This window comes from Dermacentor albipictus, chromosome 6 (assembly GCF_038994185.2).
Source record: "Dermacentor albipictus isolate Rhodes 1998 colony chromosome 6, USDA_Dalb.pri_finalv2, whole genome shotgun sequence".
Classification (NCBI taxonomy): domain Eukaryota; kingdom Metazoa; phylum Arthropoda; class Arachnida; order Ixodida; family Ixodidae; genus Dermacentor; species Dermacentor albipictus.
The window spans coordinates 130,392,345-130,409,380 of NC_091826.1; the positions used below are offsets into that span (position 1 = coordinate 130,392,345).

The 17,036-nt window shown below is 44.5% G+C and overlaps 1 long non-coding RNA gene across 1 annotated transcript; it reads left to right on the plus strand.

The window, feature by feature from the left end:
• The first annotated feature begins 260 nt into the window (after window positions 1-260).
• LOC139061370 (uncharacterized) lies at window positions 261-16,495 on the plus strand. Its single transcript, XR_011515401.1, has 3 exons — window positions 261-382; window positions 15,528-15,660; window positions 15,991-16,495. It is a non-coding gene; the product is annotated as an uncharacterized lncRNA (long non-coding RNA).
• The last annotated feature ends 541 nt before the right edge of the window (window positions 16,496-17,036 follow it).

The window sequence follows — 17,036 nt, forward strand, 5'->3', positions numbered from 1 at the left end:
ACCGTAGTGGGGAGGAGGAGGAGGAATGAACGTTTACTGTAAGAAACAGCGAGAATGTGTCCTTTCTTCGCCCTAGGTGGGCGGCTCTCTTAGTCCAGAAAGCCGTTGGCTAATGCTGCAGCCCGGGCGCGCATTTACATTCGCTCTCCTGTGCAGCCGGTCGACTGCAGCGCCGCCCCGGCGGCGCCAACGGGAACTATATATCTAGGTAACTTTTCGCCCTAGGGGAGTCTAGTCCCTGCGCCATCCAAAGCGCCTAGCGCCATCCTTCCCCTAGCGCCGCCGCCTCCCCAGCTTTTGCAGCCTCCACGGAGCGACGGGAGCGCTGGCGCGCTAATGGCGCAAAGGGTCGCTGTCCATCAAAATGCTGCGCAAAAAACAGGTAAGTTTCTACTTTGTCTGCTATATTGGTTCAGCGGCAGTTAACATAGTGCGGTTGCCGCAAATGTTAGTTTTGTATTCACTTTTTTTCTTGCATGAAACTATGTGCGCGTCCGTGGCAGATGCAAAAAAGAAAACGGGTACCTGCGCTCTACTCGCGCGTCTGATCTCTGTTCATTCAGTCACACAGTTTGTTGCACGGGTTTCTTCTGATCGCGATCGAGGCCAATCAGGATGAAAATTTGCGCTGTGTTGCACGGCCGTGCGATCCTTGTCAAGTTTGTTCAGCTGTGGCGCAGAAAACGAATGCGCGCTCGAATGTTGGATCGACGCGCTATAGACTGGATCTCTACCGAGCAATATCGCTATCTCATTCAGTCACAGCAGTTGTTGCGCGGGGGTTTCTTTTGATCGTGATCGAGGCCAATCTGGATAAAAATTTGCACTCTTGCACGGCCCTGCTAGCCGTGTCAAGTTTGTTGAGCTGTAGCGCAGCAAACGAATGCGCGCTCGAATGCTGGATCCATGCTCGATCGACTGGATCCTTACCGAGCAGTATCGCTACCTTAAGTGCGCGGGTGTCACAGGTGTAAAATGTGCTATGTGCTCACACCGCACACATTAATCTATATATTTAGAAAACGTGCATTCCAGGATCGTATCATTACTGATCAAATGGTACACTGATAAAATGTTCCATACCCACACCAATATCTCTGATGTTCAGGAGCGCCTTGAAGCACAACAAGGATCCTAAGCTTAACAAAAGCCAAGGTGAACAAGCTTTTTATTCAGCAACAACTTTTGCACAGAATTGCGAATTATATCGTTTCCACAATAACAGTGCAAAACTCAACCATACCAATAGCAAAAAAAAAAGACTATTTTCAGCGTCGTACTCCTGTGAGCATCCGTAGAAGCACTGCAGCTGAATGCAGCGAATGCTTTCACAATGTTTACAGAATAACAAATAAAATTGCACGTGACTCAAACTTTAGAACAAGTTTGATAGTGGAAGAATGAGTGCTGGCACGAGAATAATAAACCACAGAATTACAAAGTGTACCACTTTCACTGCAACAGCACAGAACTCAACCGTGCCAAAACTTAAGAAAAGAAAAGTATTTTCGTCACCATACCCCTGTCAGCATCTGCACAAGCACTGTAATTGAATGCAGGAAATGCTTTCACAATGTCTACATTTTGTAAAATGTTAGGAATGAACACTGCATGAGAATAACAACAAACAAAATTGCACGTGACTCCAACTTCAGAACAAGTTTGATAGTGCTCCAGCTTCCTCTACACCAACAGCTTTCTGCAGTAGTAACAGTGGGCAGAACTCTTCATCCTGAACAATGTGCAGTTTGGTTTGCCAACACTGATTACAATAACATTAACAAAAACAGATGTTACTCATGGCAGTGGGTTTAGAATGATCACACTCACTAGTTGGCAAAGATACCTTTTGACATCAGTGGCGCAATGGCTCTGCACAGCTGGAACCCACAGACCTTTTATTGCACTTATGGTCTGGATAGAAAACATAAAATGGCGCTCCTAGGATGCGCACTCAGCGAGTTTCCATTTCAGGAACAACACCACACAACTATCTCCATGTCGTCCGAGGCGAAGGAGGTAGTTGGACAAGGTTATTATCAGGCTCTTCGAATTGGGATTGCCAGAATAAACACTGTGACTCTTGTAAACCTGGCCTAACTGTTGGCTCACCATGGCATGCTCAATAAGCACACGTTCGGCACATTGGTGAACCAATGCATGTTTATTTGCGACTAGGAGTTACATTGATATTCCTGATATGCCATGAAGGGCCACTAGCTTTGCATTTGGCAGTACACGAGGAACTACACATATGGAGGCTTGAGGAAACCATGCAGCTTGTTTCATGGGCCACACCCCTGCATGATTCACTAGAAAAATGGAACGGTGTGCCTTTGTGGCAAGTACTGTTTCACGATGAGCCCTCCTTTTAGGCCAAATCCTTAACCTCTCAACAATGAATGAGTTGAACGCCAAGGTGAATGGTTCTTCCAAAAGGTGCATTCCAGCAGGTATACCTGCAATCACAAGTAGATGAAAGCCCCACTGACGATCTCACTGTGACCACAGCAAAGTCACTCTACAGAGTCAGTCATGTCGCTTTCACTATTGCCGTAGCGCCTTTGTTATTCCCGCAGTGCATGGCCTCTGCTTATTGGACTTGATGGCACAAGTGTGTACATTGATGATATTGTCGCAGCTAGTGATATCATTGCCCCGCGACAATGTCCTTAAAAGCAGTCCGGGGACCACAAAAAAGTGCAGGAGTCAGTGTTTTGAAAGAAAGGTTTGTGTTTGGTACACTGTAGGGTTCTTCGGCTACTGTGGTGATGCTGGAGGCACCAGACCAACAGGTGGAAAATAGAAAACCATTAGGGAGAACTTCAGAGCTGAATAGCAATACATAGATACCAAGTATCCTTGGAATGCTCAGCTTCTATAGCTATTTCCTGCAGTATCGAGCATAACTAGCAGAAAACTTACATACACTGCTCGATTAAGAAGTTTCATGGAACTGGGGAGGATGTGAAAGCACTGCCTTTCAATGACTGAAAGCCATTCTAAGCTTGGTGCGAAAACCAAGCCATTTTGATGAGCTCCGTGACCTTGTACTGCCATGCAATGCTTCACCCTACGGCTTGAAAGCTGTCCTCTCACGAACCAGAGGCAATGGTCTCGAAGCACCAGTATCTTTTGCATCCTGAACATTGGAAAAAAAAGCAAGCAAAACTACACGCAGGTTCAAGGAAGTGGCAGCAATTGTCTTTGTACTGAAACATTTTGAACTGTATCTTGCTGGTCGTCACAAAACTATGTACACTGCCCATTTGCCACTACTGAGAATAATGAGCCAGGTGGATCAAATCCCACTAATGGTGTCAACCAGAATAATATGGCGGGGTTTGATACTTGGCTGCTACGACTATGTGCTGCTTTACCACATTGGAAAAATGCTTCAGAACGACTCTCAGTCGAATCCTGCTCCCAAGGGAACTTGATGAGCGGGCGACGCCGGGAGACATTTTAGTTCTCAAAGCAATACAGCAACCACTGCTCATAGGCCACCGTGTAACACAGCTCATAGGGGCAGACAGGGTTGACAGGGTTCTTTCTGCAATTCCTAATGTATTTCAGGAAAGCGATACGAAGTAGTGGACTGGAAGAGAATTCACCCCATTCAAGTAATGTGGAAAAGAGCTATCAATCCATAAAGGTTGCATAATGCAGGGTTCGCAAGCAATTGTGCCAAGATATGCACAAAAGCAACCCCTAATGACGCTTCATGTCAACCACCTTGGAGTTGTGGCAATGAACACTGCAGCACGTGGGCACTTTTGGTGGTCATGTATCTGTTATAGTACCAGTACTGCTTTTAGACATCAAATGACACAGATCACAAACATTATTTAGGTGTATGTGACATTTTACCCTTTATTAGTCAAGAGGGGCAACATGAACTACACAATGACATCTGTTTTTATCTATGAGGCACTTGACACATGAGTGTATAGATTGAGCTGCAACTAAATTGCTTCTCTCAACATAAAAGGAACAAAAAATGCATGCCATCAGAATAATTTCTTCAGCCATAACTGTATGCTTATTCTGACCCACCGTGATGACTCATTAGCTACTTTTTGCTGCCGATTACAAAGTTGCAGGTTCAGCCCCTGTGGCCCCATTTTCAATGGAGGCAGTAATCTGCAAACACCCATATAGTATTTACAAATATACTCTATCAGAGTAGTTTCTTGCAGCACTGTGGAAGCTGCACAACTAGTTAGGCAATAGGAAGACCGAATGCCTCTCAAGATGTGTTCACCCGTGCTGCATCTGCTCATAGTGTGCTGACTGTTCTGTCAAAAATGGGTACACTTACGGAACAAATGTTTTGTTGCTTTAACCATAAGCCATATTCTAAACTCGGAACACCGTTTCTACAAGCCACGTAGATATAGTGTGTGTACACCTCGTACCTTTGACTATGCTGCATACTGGCAGCATGAAAGCAATCATTTACAAGATTACAGTACATGAACAAGTATATATACGCACGAAGACACACTCGCAAATGCCCAACATGGTGACATTGCTATCACTGCATCATCTAACAGTGGTTAACGCACGTGCCGCATTCCAGACACCGACACAACAATTCCTTCCCTATTAGATCAAAAGCGGTCATAGCCCCAACACTCGGGAGGCTGCCTTTCTCAGCTGCTCCGTCTTAGGTGTAGCAGTTCATTATCGGTTGACAACTGGTCTGACAGCTGTGGTTCAACCCGAGACTGTGGCTGAACAACGGGCAGCGGAGGAGAGGCGACCTCAGATGTGTTTGGCAGGCAAATTTCCCTGTTATCTTGGTTTTCGCCATCAAGTGCACAATGTTGTAAATGATCTGCACTTACAAAACGCACTTTGTTTGCAGTAACAATGAAACACATAGTTGGACACTTAAGTCATGTAACATATCCAGGAAACCACTTACACTGCCCTGCCTTGCATTGAACAAACCAGCACACGGTCACCAGCTACAAAATATTGTGGGTTCACTCGGTGCTTATCTGCCGACTGTTTCACCCTTTTTGCTTTATCGGTCGTGACATTTGTCAGCTTCGGTCTCAACAGAGACAATCTTGGTCTGCAATTTCCTTCTCAAGAACAATTCAGCCGTTGTCTCTCCGGTGAATGTGTGCGGCGTTGTTTGATAGCAAAATAGAAAGTTGTCTATTCTGTGTTACACAGTTCTTGTACTGCCATTTTCTCTGTCCTCCAGCAACTGCTTAGACAGTGCAGTCTTTGTAGCTTGTACAGCATGCCCTGCTGCCTCATTGGACTGCAGGAGGTACAGAGGTGTAAATGTGTGCTTCACACCATTAGTTTTCAGAAAACTTTGGAACTCATTGGCACGGAATTGCGGCCCGTTGCCTGTTAACACTTCTAAAAGCAGACTGTGCACAGCAAACAAGAGATCTAACCACTGTAACTGTCATAGCAGGCATCGTCGTGCTACACACTTTAACTTATAATCACTTGCTATAAGCATCAATGGCTAAAAGAAACATTTTTCCTTCTTTCTAGGCAAAATCAAAATTCACCCTTTCCCATGGGTGCTCGCACATTTTCCACGAGGTCAGAGGTTTTAGTTGTGCTGTGGTTTTACGCTTTGACAAATGCTGCATTTTTGCACCGTTTCCTCCAGTGCATCGTCAATTCCCGGCCACCAGACCATCGACGTTGCGACCATTTTCATCTTTGGGATTCCCAGGTGCTGTCCGTGCGTCTAATTCAGCACAGCATTCTGCGAACATTTTGGAATGATCACTCTGTTTGTCCAAACAATGCAACCAGCTTCAACTGAAAGTTCAAAACATCGAACCCAGAAAGGTTGCAATCTCCCAAAAACAGCCTTTAGCCAACCATGCCATATGTTGCAAATTAGAGTTAGTAAATTGTCGTGCATTGTTTCACACTCTATATCCTTTGCTGTCAAAGGGAGCTCGTCAAGAGTGGAACAATAAAAAAATTCTTCAGTTTACTCTGCCATTTATGGCAGTGGCAGTCTAGATAAGGATGGCCAATTGCTATACCGAGCTTCTGTGCTATCATACAGCTGTAGTTAGCTAAGAAAGCAAACCATCAGTGTACCCTAGCAGTGGCCATATCACTGCTTTTCCTTTTATAGTTGAAGAGCATGGTTAGGGGTTGATTGTCTGTTAATATATTAAAAGCTTGACCATACAGGTTGTTGTGACATCTTTTGACACCGAACACATTGCTCAAAGCTTCTTTTTCGATCTGCCCATAATTGCATTCAGCTGGTGACAGTGACTGGGACGTAGATACACTTGGTTTGTCATTTCCGTTCACGACGTGCAACAAAACAGCACCAAGACCATATATGGAGGCATCACATGTTAGCTGTATTTTTTTTTTTGACGTCATACAGCTTGAGAACGTGCTCGTTGGTAAGCATTTCTTTACAAGCCCTAAATGCCTCACCGCATTGGCACGACCAATGCCATGCTGTTTATCTGCTCAACCAGTCATGCAGGGGTTTTAGCACTGTAGCTAGGTAAGGCAAAAATTCTGAGTAGAAATTAATCAAGCCCGAAAGGCTTTCAGCTGAGTCACATTTTCTGGTTTTGGCACATGCTCGATGACTGCTACCTTATCCACAGTGGAATGCAAGCCATTCTTATCACCCTTATGGCCCAGGTATCTTATTCGTTGTTGGAACAACTTGCACTTGTCAATGTTGATCCTTATGCCATGTTCTTGTAGACATATGAGCATCTCCTCTAACCTGTCATAGCACTGCTTTCAATCTTCGCCTGCGATGACGACGTCATCTAAGTAACAGGCGGTGTAACAGGCGGTGCCAGACAACCCGTTTAGGATTTGGTCCATCACTACTTGAAACACTGCCAGCACGCAGACTATGCCACATGGCAAGCATTGGAACCTGAAAGCAGTTCTTGCGCTCGCTCGTCCAATTAAAGCTGCAAGTATGCCTTGGATAAATCCAGAATTGAAAAGGTGGCTCTGCTATGTAACATCGCAAAAATGTCCTCTAGCAGAGGGAGCCAGTACTGGTCAACCTCAATTGCAGGGTTTACTGTGACACATTAATCACTGTATAGCCGAAGCTCCTTGCCATTTTTCTTTGGCACGATAGCGAGAGAGTTGCCCAGCACTATGGTGCACACAGTATATGACTCCAACTTTTTCAAAGTTAGCCAGTTCCTAATTGACCTGTCTGCACAATGCGTGCGGCACTGGTCGCACCTTGTAGAATGCAACAACTGCTTGCCTTGAAACCTTTTATCACTCCATAACCAGGCTTGAACAGTTCGCAATATTTGTCAGTCAAGGGCATTTCCTTTGTCAGTGTGTTCACTTGCATTACTTCATTCCAATGGATTTCGACTTTACTGAGCCAGTTGCAGCCAAACAACACAGGCATTTATGCAGAAAGTTGGGCTAGTTGGTGTTGATGCGTTTGCTGTTACATAGTAGCGCCAGAGACCTTCCATGTTTTTTCTGGTCACGAAACTGCCGCCTCAGTTTCATATAGCGCCAGCGCCTGCCGCTAGAGGCGCAACCGTGCATGAGAGGGCATGCGAACGCCGCTACCGCTGTGGTTGTGTGTGGGGCAGCCTCGGTATTCTAGCTTTCTCAACTTCCTCAACGATCGCTTTAATCTCGCGTAACTATTTTTAACATTGAATATAATTAAATTACTGCCTGAGCGTGTCTTCTGCGATGATATGAGCGCACGGGACGAAAAAAAAAAAAGCCGCTCATAACATGGAGCTTGCGGCGGTCTCAGGCCGAAAAAAATAAAGATCTGGAATTTTAAGAGCCAGAACCGCGATACGATTATGAGGCACGCCGTAGTGGGGGACTCGGGATTAGTTTTGATCACCTGGGATCCTTTAAAATGCACCTAAATTTAAATAAACGGGTGTTTTGCATTTCGCCCCCGTCGAAATGCGTCCGCTGTACACGGCCGGGCGGTCTCGGTCCGGATTGCTTCGTCATCACCGTTCGCCTCAACGCTTCGGTGGGCTCCGCTTTTTAATATTGGCCTTAAATTAAACACCGCGCATTCGCAACAAAACGCCAGTGGTCCCACTTATCACCAGATGAGTAAGCGCCAATTCTCCATTGCGCATAGCGCCAGATTGTTCGCCGAGCACAGCTGTTCAGTTTCTGTTAAACTGTGGCAGAGAAGGACTCTGTGGGCAGAATCTTATAACGAGATCAAAAGAATGAAATTGCTATTGCAAAGGGCTGCTACCGTAGAATACTTAATGACAAAGAAAAGGGAACTGAGCTGCTCCATGCGCTTAAGATTTCTTGCGAAGCGATGCCATTTCTGAATAAGATTTAGGTAGAATTAATGCAAGACGAACTTCGCTACTAAATGTCTTCGGTGCGGCTTTTAACAACGGATTAAGGCGAACCTGAAGTGTTAGGACCTGCACAGTTGAAACTAGCTGTAATTAGGCAATTGCCTTAGCAAGCACTAGTCGTTTAGAAGCGTCAGTAAGCCCAGCACTTATTCACGCTGCTCAACGAACACAAGTAGCCACATCACAAATACAGCAATTTTTTTTTTAAATGGCTTGTTAGAGATACCACCTTTCTACTTCTTCAGCTGTTACTTAAACATGCAAACAAAACTTGCTCAGCAAATCACAATACAAATGTAGCTAACAGTGTGCTAATAACCTTCTTACTCATAGCAGCTTATAGACTTAAAAGTACATGCAATTGAAGAATTGTAGCCCAGCAATAGCCAAGACTAAAGGACAATGGAAAATAAAACAATGCATATTATTCTGTTTTAACACTTGCATTTAAAGGAATTCTAATGCTATACCTTTCATAGATGGTCGGGGTAAGGGCGCTATTGCTGTGAACTACTCTATCCTGGTATAACACAAATTGAGGTTGCAACAAAGCATAAAGCAAATGTGTTTTGTCATCAATGCCCTGATCAGATCTCACAACACCCTTATTCTCCTTCATCATCAGCATCGCAATTTTTTGTAAGTGGTCACCTTTACACGATAATCGTGATACCTACTGCGTCCCTTTAACTGGTACCGCTTCAACTGGTTGGTTTCCTACCACCCCCTGCTGGACATGAAGTTCGCCCCTTTGCTGTGGCGATGTCCGAAGCGTCAAAGTGTTTCGCGCACACACGTGTATACTTCGATTCGAAATTAAAACCGCCACTTCCCTGCCGCGGTATGGCCCGCTTCCATTTCTCGCGCTGATCCTTGTTATTTGGTAAACAGAACAACGACAAGTTTTCAGTCGTGCCCTTGTTGCCGGAACGGCACCCAGGCACGCAACACGTGTTCGGCATCGTTGTCCCACCCCACCACTTCAACCAAACAGCCCAACACTCGAAAAATAGCACAGCACACGCACAGAACGCACCCGATCAGTCAGCTCGCCTCGCACTGCGCACGCATTTCGGTACGCGAACGATGCCCTCTGTGGCACAGTGGCGCCGCGTCGCGGCACCTTTGGGCAGTATATGAACCTCTCCCATAGAGTGACGGCGGAGTTTCGTGACCAGAAAAACATGGAAGGACTCTGGTAGCGCTAACAAGACTAATGGAAGAAAAGTTAAGACAGGACAGAGTGCTAGACTTCAAGTCTAACACTTGAATTCCAGCGCTCTGTCCTGTCCCAACCTTTTTTTTTTTGTTAGTCTTGTTAGCGCTAGTAAGTATGTCACAGCAGACGTAGGCATTCTCACACTTTCAGTCTCTTTAGCAATTACTAGAGGCAAATGAAAACACTGCTCACAGTAACTCACTTCAACATCAATGATTCCTTCGGTATCAATCGGCGTGCCATGTTTGATACCAGCTTGTCTGAGATTAGCACTCGGTAAATGCTTCGCACACTCTGCCTCTGACATTACAGAAACTGCTGCTCCTGTGTCTAGTTCCATGGGTACCTCTCCCGTTTAACTATACATTTATTACAATGCCAGGACTGCCCGAACGGTTATCGATGTGACAAAGTGTAAGCAACTCTCTATCCAATGTTTCCGGCTCCAATTGGTGTACCACTCTCGTTTTGCACATTTTTGCAAGATGGCCTTTCTTATGTGATTTATAACAAGTGCTGCTGTAAGAATGGACAACTTACAGGTGCGTGCCGCCCCCCACATTGATGACAAATTGACTTAGCCCTTTGCGTCAAAGTCCTTGGGTGTCGGCTTTTGAGGGCCATGGTTGCTGCATGCCCCTGCTTCTGAGCCCCGTCTCAACGTCGACGAGTTGCTTTGCCAGTGGAATTCGCTGCTGCTGTATGACTGTTCAGTGCTATTTTTCGCAACCATTTGCAATGCATCTCTCGCTGCCATCTCCATGGCAGTGGCAACGTTGCAAACACAGTTCCAGGTGAGCTCGGTGTCGGTCATGGCTGGCAACCAACAACGTACAGCCGCGGGTAAAGACCAGCTATCAAGCAGTCCCAAAGTTCTTTTTCCAGGAAGCCGCCGAAATTGCATGAGGCTGTTAGTTTCTTGAGCTGGACCACAAAGTTTGTGATGCTTTCTCGAGGTGCTTGCTTCCTTTGATTAAAGTGGCATCTTGCGCTCACTATTGAACGCCTTGGCAAGTAGTGCTTCCGCAGCATTGACACGATTTCCTTGTACGTCAATGTGCGAAGCTTCCGATGAAGACCTCCAAGCTTACGCTGTCGGGATCAAATTCCGGTAGCTTGCCGACCGCCGTTGCCATCTTCAGTTCTTGTTGCTGTCGGGATCGAATTCCGGTAGCTTGCCGACCGCCGTCGCCATCTTCAGTTCTTGTTCAATCGCACCCTCATTGCCTGTTTGTTGTGCCCGTAGAGGGAGGCACAGGCCTCAAGAAACAGCTGTATTGTCCGTGCTGCATACTGGCAGCATGAAAGCAACCATCTACAAGATTACAGTACATGAACAAGAATATATACACGCGAAGATACACTTGTGCGTGGACAACATGGTCACATCGCTATCACTTCATCATCTAACAGCAGTAAATGCACATGCTGCATTCCAGATACCGACACAACAATGGGCACAAATTGCCAACCACATGACCCTCTGTGGTTGCTCAGTGGCTATGGTGTTAGGCTGCTGAGCACGAAGTCGCAGGATCGAATCCCAGCCACGGTGGCCGCATTTCGATGGGGGCGAAATGCGAAAACACCCATGTACTTAGATTTAGGTGCACGTTAAAGAACCCCAGGTGTTCAAAATTTCCGAAGTCCTCCACTACGGCGTGCCTCATAATCAGAAAGTGGTTTTGGCACGTAAAACCCTATAATTAAATTTTTTTTTGCCAACCACATTTTGCTTTTGCTCTAATGGCATTTTGCTCCCGGCACATTGTCCTTTACGCTTCTGCTTAGGGCATGGACTCGCTTGGTTTTTTTTGTTGGTCGTCCGGCTGGGATTCGTCCTGCACCCCTTGGTAAGCCAGGTCGACGTCTTGCAAGGCTTGTTGGCTGCACTTTAATTTTTTTGCCGTGCCTCTTTGTTGCCACAGCAGAAGCCTTCAACCTTATCAGGAATTCATGAATGGCACTTGTGGTGGTGATCCCTTCCAGATGTGCACTCACAGACTGCAGGGGTGCAGCACTAGCAGGGTCTCTTGCAGCTGCTGTGTAAATGCGCTGCATGCTCTTGCTGAATGATGAACACTCATACTGTTCTGCCAGGTCCTGCAAAGGATGTTTTTGTCAGCTATTGTCCATTCATTCTAGCACAAACCTGCTAGCTGTGAATTTGCCGTGTGCTTAAATATGTGGACACTCATAAGCAAAAATGCATCTTGCCTTTTTATGATATAGTGTGCCCAGGAATCGGTCGTGATGGCAAATTTTTTTTTTGTATGTGCCTTAAGTTGTTGCGCATCTTAAGAGCAGATGTTTGCAATTTGACCAGTAATTTATACTTGAGTATTCATCACAAACAGCCTAGAACAAGGCCCTCCTTGCATGCTTGCATGCACTCGTAAATGTGTGTGTGTGAAAGACACTACAGGCAAAGCTACTAATGTAATCAGTTCTGTCCAGTCAACTAGCTTTCATCTGTAAATGCATAAAAGTAATCTTGCAACAACAGCTATGCAATGGTGGGCACCATGAAAAAACTGACATTGAAAAGACTAAAAATGAAAGAAAACATGGCATCTGTATCAGGTTATCAGCGTGCTGAAACATGGAATGTAACACACCTCAGGCTGCAGGCTGGAGCCAGCATGTGGCTCTTGTGGAATGCACAGTGGCTCAGTGCAGTTGGCACTTTCTTGTGCAGCTGGCTCACTGGTCCCAGGAGAAAGAGAAAGTGCCACGTCGTCTTTCTGAACAGTAAATGGCACGAAAAATTGCTCTGGGGGGCATCGATCCCCAAGTGCCAGATGAGCCAGCTCTCTGCAGTCCCCTGGAGTAAGCTCTGGGCTGTTTGGGAACAGCCCACCAAGGGCCCGCTGTACAACTGCTTGATGCTTGCAGAAGGCACCCTGGCTCCCCTTCCAGCAACTGCAGACTCCTACATCAGCCCTTACCTCATACGTCCCATTACCCAAAGAGTTGGGCACATTGTAAACATTCTCTTCAACTTGAACTATGGATTCTGGTGGGATTTCGGGCATTTTTTGGAGAAGGTGCTGGAAATCAATTTTGTGTGATTGTTCACGATAATTTGCATGACGCAGCAGCCGCGTTTCAAAATATTTTTCCCAATTAGTCATTACAAATTCAATTAGGGCTACTGCGTTGTAAGCTTTGGTCCGGCTGAGAATGACATCCTTGAGGATTCGGACAGATGCCTCAGAATAGTTGTTAGTATTCTGTCCTCTTGTGACAATCCCAGCACGGTACAAAAGCACCCACTCATGTTCACGTTGAAGGAATGCCTCAACTCTTTGGACGTAGGATGTATAAGGCAGGGCATGTAGGCATGCTTTGGCTGCCTGAAGGTCACCTTCATCTTTTGCGTAAAGGATCTGAAATATAATATGAAACATCGATGTGTATCAGTTCGTTTTCAACATCCTCATTGTCTTCTAGTGGTGTTTTCTATATAGTTCATAGGGAATTTTAAAGAGCCCATTCTTGCCAGAAATTTCAGTATGCAAGAAATAAGTTAGGCCAAATTATTGCTGTATCTTGTGCACAAACTCTGTGAATGTTATTTCTTTCATTTTGGTTGAATAACTCCATTATCCAGTGGTTGTCAATTTGTGGCATATGTCATGCATTATAATAATTGCATTTTTATTTGTTAGAATTGTTTCAAAGAAGTGTTGTGAAAACATTTCTCTCACTATGTGTATTATGCAACATTAACATAGCTGGCTAGCATGATATTAACACTAATGAATGAAAAAAATTGCCATGAGAAATGGCACTCACTCGCACAGTGAATTAATCACTGTGCTAGCATTAAAGACCTGTGTTTCGCCCTGCTTGTTTGCATCCAAAATGGCCATAAATTACTCATAACTGACATTACAGAGAATAAATCCGTGCATTTTAGAATAATACCCTGATAAAAAATTCCAGACTTAGCAGTCGCAGCACTGAAGCTTTAGCGCAGCCCTAGAAAGCCCAAATGAGTAAAAGGAAAATCAAATTGAAGCTTTTCTCTACCTATTTTGGGACCGAATTGCACTACAGATACAGAAGAATTTTATGCCTCCAGACTAATCAATGAATCAGTCTTTTACCTGTCACATTTTTTGATGACTTCAAAACAATGTGTTTCACATGTGGCCAGTGATTGCCAAGCTTTGATGCTGCAACATGACAGTGTCCCATATCATGTGGCACTTTCTGTGGTGCAGCTTCTGACATCAAAAATAATCAGATCAGTGACTGTGGAACCTAGTCGTCGCTGATCTGATTATCTGATCTGATCATTTATAACTTTTGGAGAAAAAAGTACACATATGAAATATGTATACTTTTTCTCCACAAGTTGCAAATCGATTCAGTGAAATGACATTTTAGGACTGTGGACAGCATCCTCTAGCTCATGATAGACCAAATGACTGTGACTCCACCAGAAGCTCTCCAGTGCTACCGTATATCGAGTAGATGGAGCAGCTGTGAAAGCATGTGCTTTTGGAAAGAAGATTGTTTTTAAAGCAAATATTTATACAATGCATATTGCATGTTTCTTGTGGCTGATGCACGTGGGTGCCCACAAGTGTGATAAGTCTTCAACTTAATCAGTTACAGACTAAGTTGCATCATGTTTTAGCGCACCTTGTGTATACGTATTGTCCAAAGGTAAACATTGATACTAGTCTGTGCCATTTTTTTCTTCATTTCGTGTTTCTCTTGGCGTGAAGAACCTAGCATGGTAGCTTAACACGAACATATGCTAACTAGCCCTATTCCTCGCCTTATGTAACCTCTTTGCTCTTTACACCATCTCGCTTTGTTGTGGGCTTGCGTATGTTCTCTGTCGCTTGTATTCAATCAACATCCATCTGTAAATTACTCTTTTGTGTGGTGTAATGTCGCCAACATGCTGTTGAGTAGTGAGGCAAGTGAAAAAGACAACCAAGGTCATTCTGACCTGATACGCCGCACCCATTCTTTTTTTTTTCTCAATCCAGGTTACGAGATGTTGTTCTCTACCTTTGTTCTGACTATAAAGTTCCAATCTTGCTTCATCGGTGGCTCAGAATAAGCTTCGCCAAAGATCTATCGCGCAGCGCCTCTTTCTGCAGCTTCCAGCTGCTGCCTCCATGGGACAGAAACTGTCCATATCTTGCGCCATTCACCTACACTCCCACGTTGGCTTAAGCTACAGCCAGGGTGACAATTCGCAGCTGAGAGGGGCGATAGCAGCGTCAGCATTGCTTCATATTTCATCACTTTTACCTGTGTATATTGTTCGCTTTTATCATGTAGCAAGTGCTTTTTTCATAATACACCTCTGCCTTAATCCGGGCCTTACAGTAATAGTTTGTTGCATCACGTTTCAGTTGCTTCTCTTATCATGCATCTCTGATTTACACAGGCACTAAGAAGTTCTGAAATAAGACAAACTGCACAAGTTTGTACACTTTCCGTTTACTAGAACCTGGGTTGCAGTGCATTTTTTACTGTGCTAAATGCATTATCCTTACTTGAAACCCTTTAGCCCACTGCTTGAAGTGTTGAAGCAGTGTTGACAAGCACATACAACAGTAGCAGCAAACTGTGAAGCTTGTTGCAAGCTGTATTTGCTGACCATTATCACTGGTGCTTTTTAGTGGATGTCTAAGGCACTTGTCCTAACAAGCAATACTCGGACAGAACTCTACATAACACCGCAGAAAAATTGAAGCCTAATAGTAAAAACATTCGCAAGCTAGTTCTACTGTTCTAAGTAGTGACACCATCTCATCAACTTTACTTAACTGTTTCAAGTAATATTTACTTTAATTTCTGTTATGTTCTTTTTTCTGTCATTTTGAAGCTTAGTGTAAGCACTTTAAGCCTTTTTGTTACCTTCTGAAAGCTTGCCATGAGGTGGCGCCGGTCATCTTTCGGTATCTTGTTGTGTGCAGCCAAAAGCCAGCGCCACTCAGCTTGGAGGACATGAAAGATGCACAGCAATTGTGTTGCTGAGGGCCAGACGTCACAAAGGGCATCCTTCTCCGCCCTGGAGTTGTCAGTCATGAATGCTGTCGGAGCCTGCAGGTAAAAAGGAACTTAATGAATCAGCACTTTAATAGATGAACCCTGCATTTCCTTAATATATTATTATCCCATATAAAATCATGCAAGAACTTGGTCTCATAAGCAAGGTACAAATGCATTACTTCATGCTGTCTTTGGAAAAGAAATATATAATGTTACTGACATAAAAGGCCTGTTCCAAATGTTTACATATATTTATGGTATCTACTCGCATAATGATAGTACTTTTGTGTCAGAAAAATTGCCGCAAATTCAGGGGTGCGGTCATTACGCGAGTTGAATTTCCCGCGTAAAGAAAACATTTTTTTTTTCATCCCACATTTGCTGCAGGATGACAACAGGTCAACAAACAGGCGGCTGCCGCTGTAACAGTGCGGGATCCCAAAACAAAAATGGTGGCCGGCAGAGCAAGCCGAACGCGCTGAACGTGATTTTTTTTCTTTTCATGAGTATATTACGCGCATTGAAATAGTTTCTTTCATATCAGTAGTGAAGAATATTGTTCACATCGGCAAGTCTGCGGCAATAACGTAGCCATGTCCACTTTGAGGGGACAGAAACAGAGATGGGCATGCTTAGCTGCCAGTGACATAGAAACACATGGCAGGTATGCTGCGGAAACTGCGGCATTTGTCTTCACTACTATCCTAATACAGCACGTTTCCGCGAAGGGTGGGTGAATATCTTAGCTGTGTTACAAGCATCAGCCTATGAATAGGGTACGCTTATAATGTATCGTAAACGTGTAAACATGGCTACTATCATTGTGGCTCGCGATTTGTCGCGTGCCCACGAGCGCAGACGAGAAGAATCAAAAGGTGCCTTTTTTGTTGTTCCTTTTTTGTTGTTGTTGTTGACCACAACCATTATAAAGCCTACAAATAATAAAGCCAAGGCAAATTTGGTCGTACCTTTTTTTTTTTTTTTCACGGAAGTGTGCAAAGTGATGAAAAGAATAAAATGGGGCATCCGCTTAAAAATGTTTGGTGCATGCAGACCACGTGGTATGTCTTGAACAGTCCTTCGCGTAGCATTCGACAGCATTCGACAGACGGTAAGCGCGATCATCATTAGCTAGGCTTGGCACACGACGTATCGCTGCGGCAAGTTCAAGGTGTGATTATTACACTGGGAAGAAAAAAATTTAATTTTGACGTCAAAATTCAGGGGTGTGATCATTACATGAGTGCCATCATTATGCAAGTAAATTTGGTGTATATATATATTTTTTACCCAAATGTTATGAAGGTTTATGTGCGTTTTTGTTAACTGTCATTCAGAGCACTGTTTCTGGCACGAGACTTGGTTCTCCCTATGTTAATGTGCTTGCTTGCAGTGCTTGGATTATTCATTCACCTATTTTTCTATACCTACAT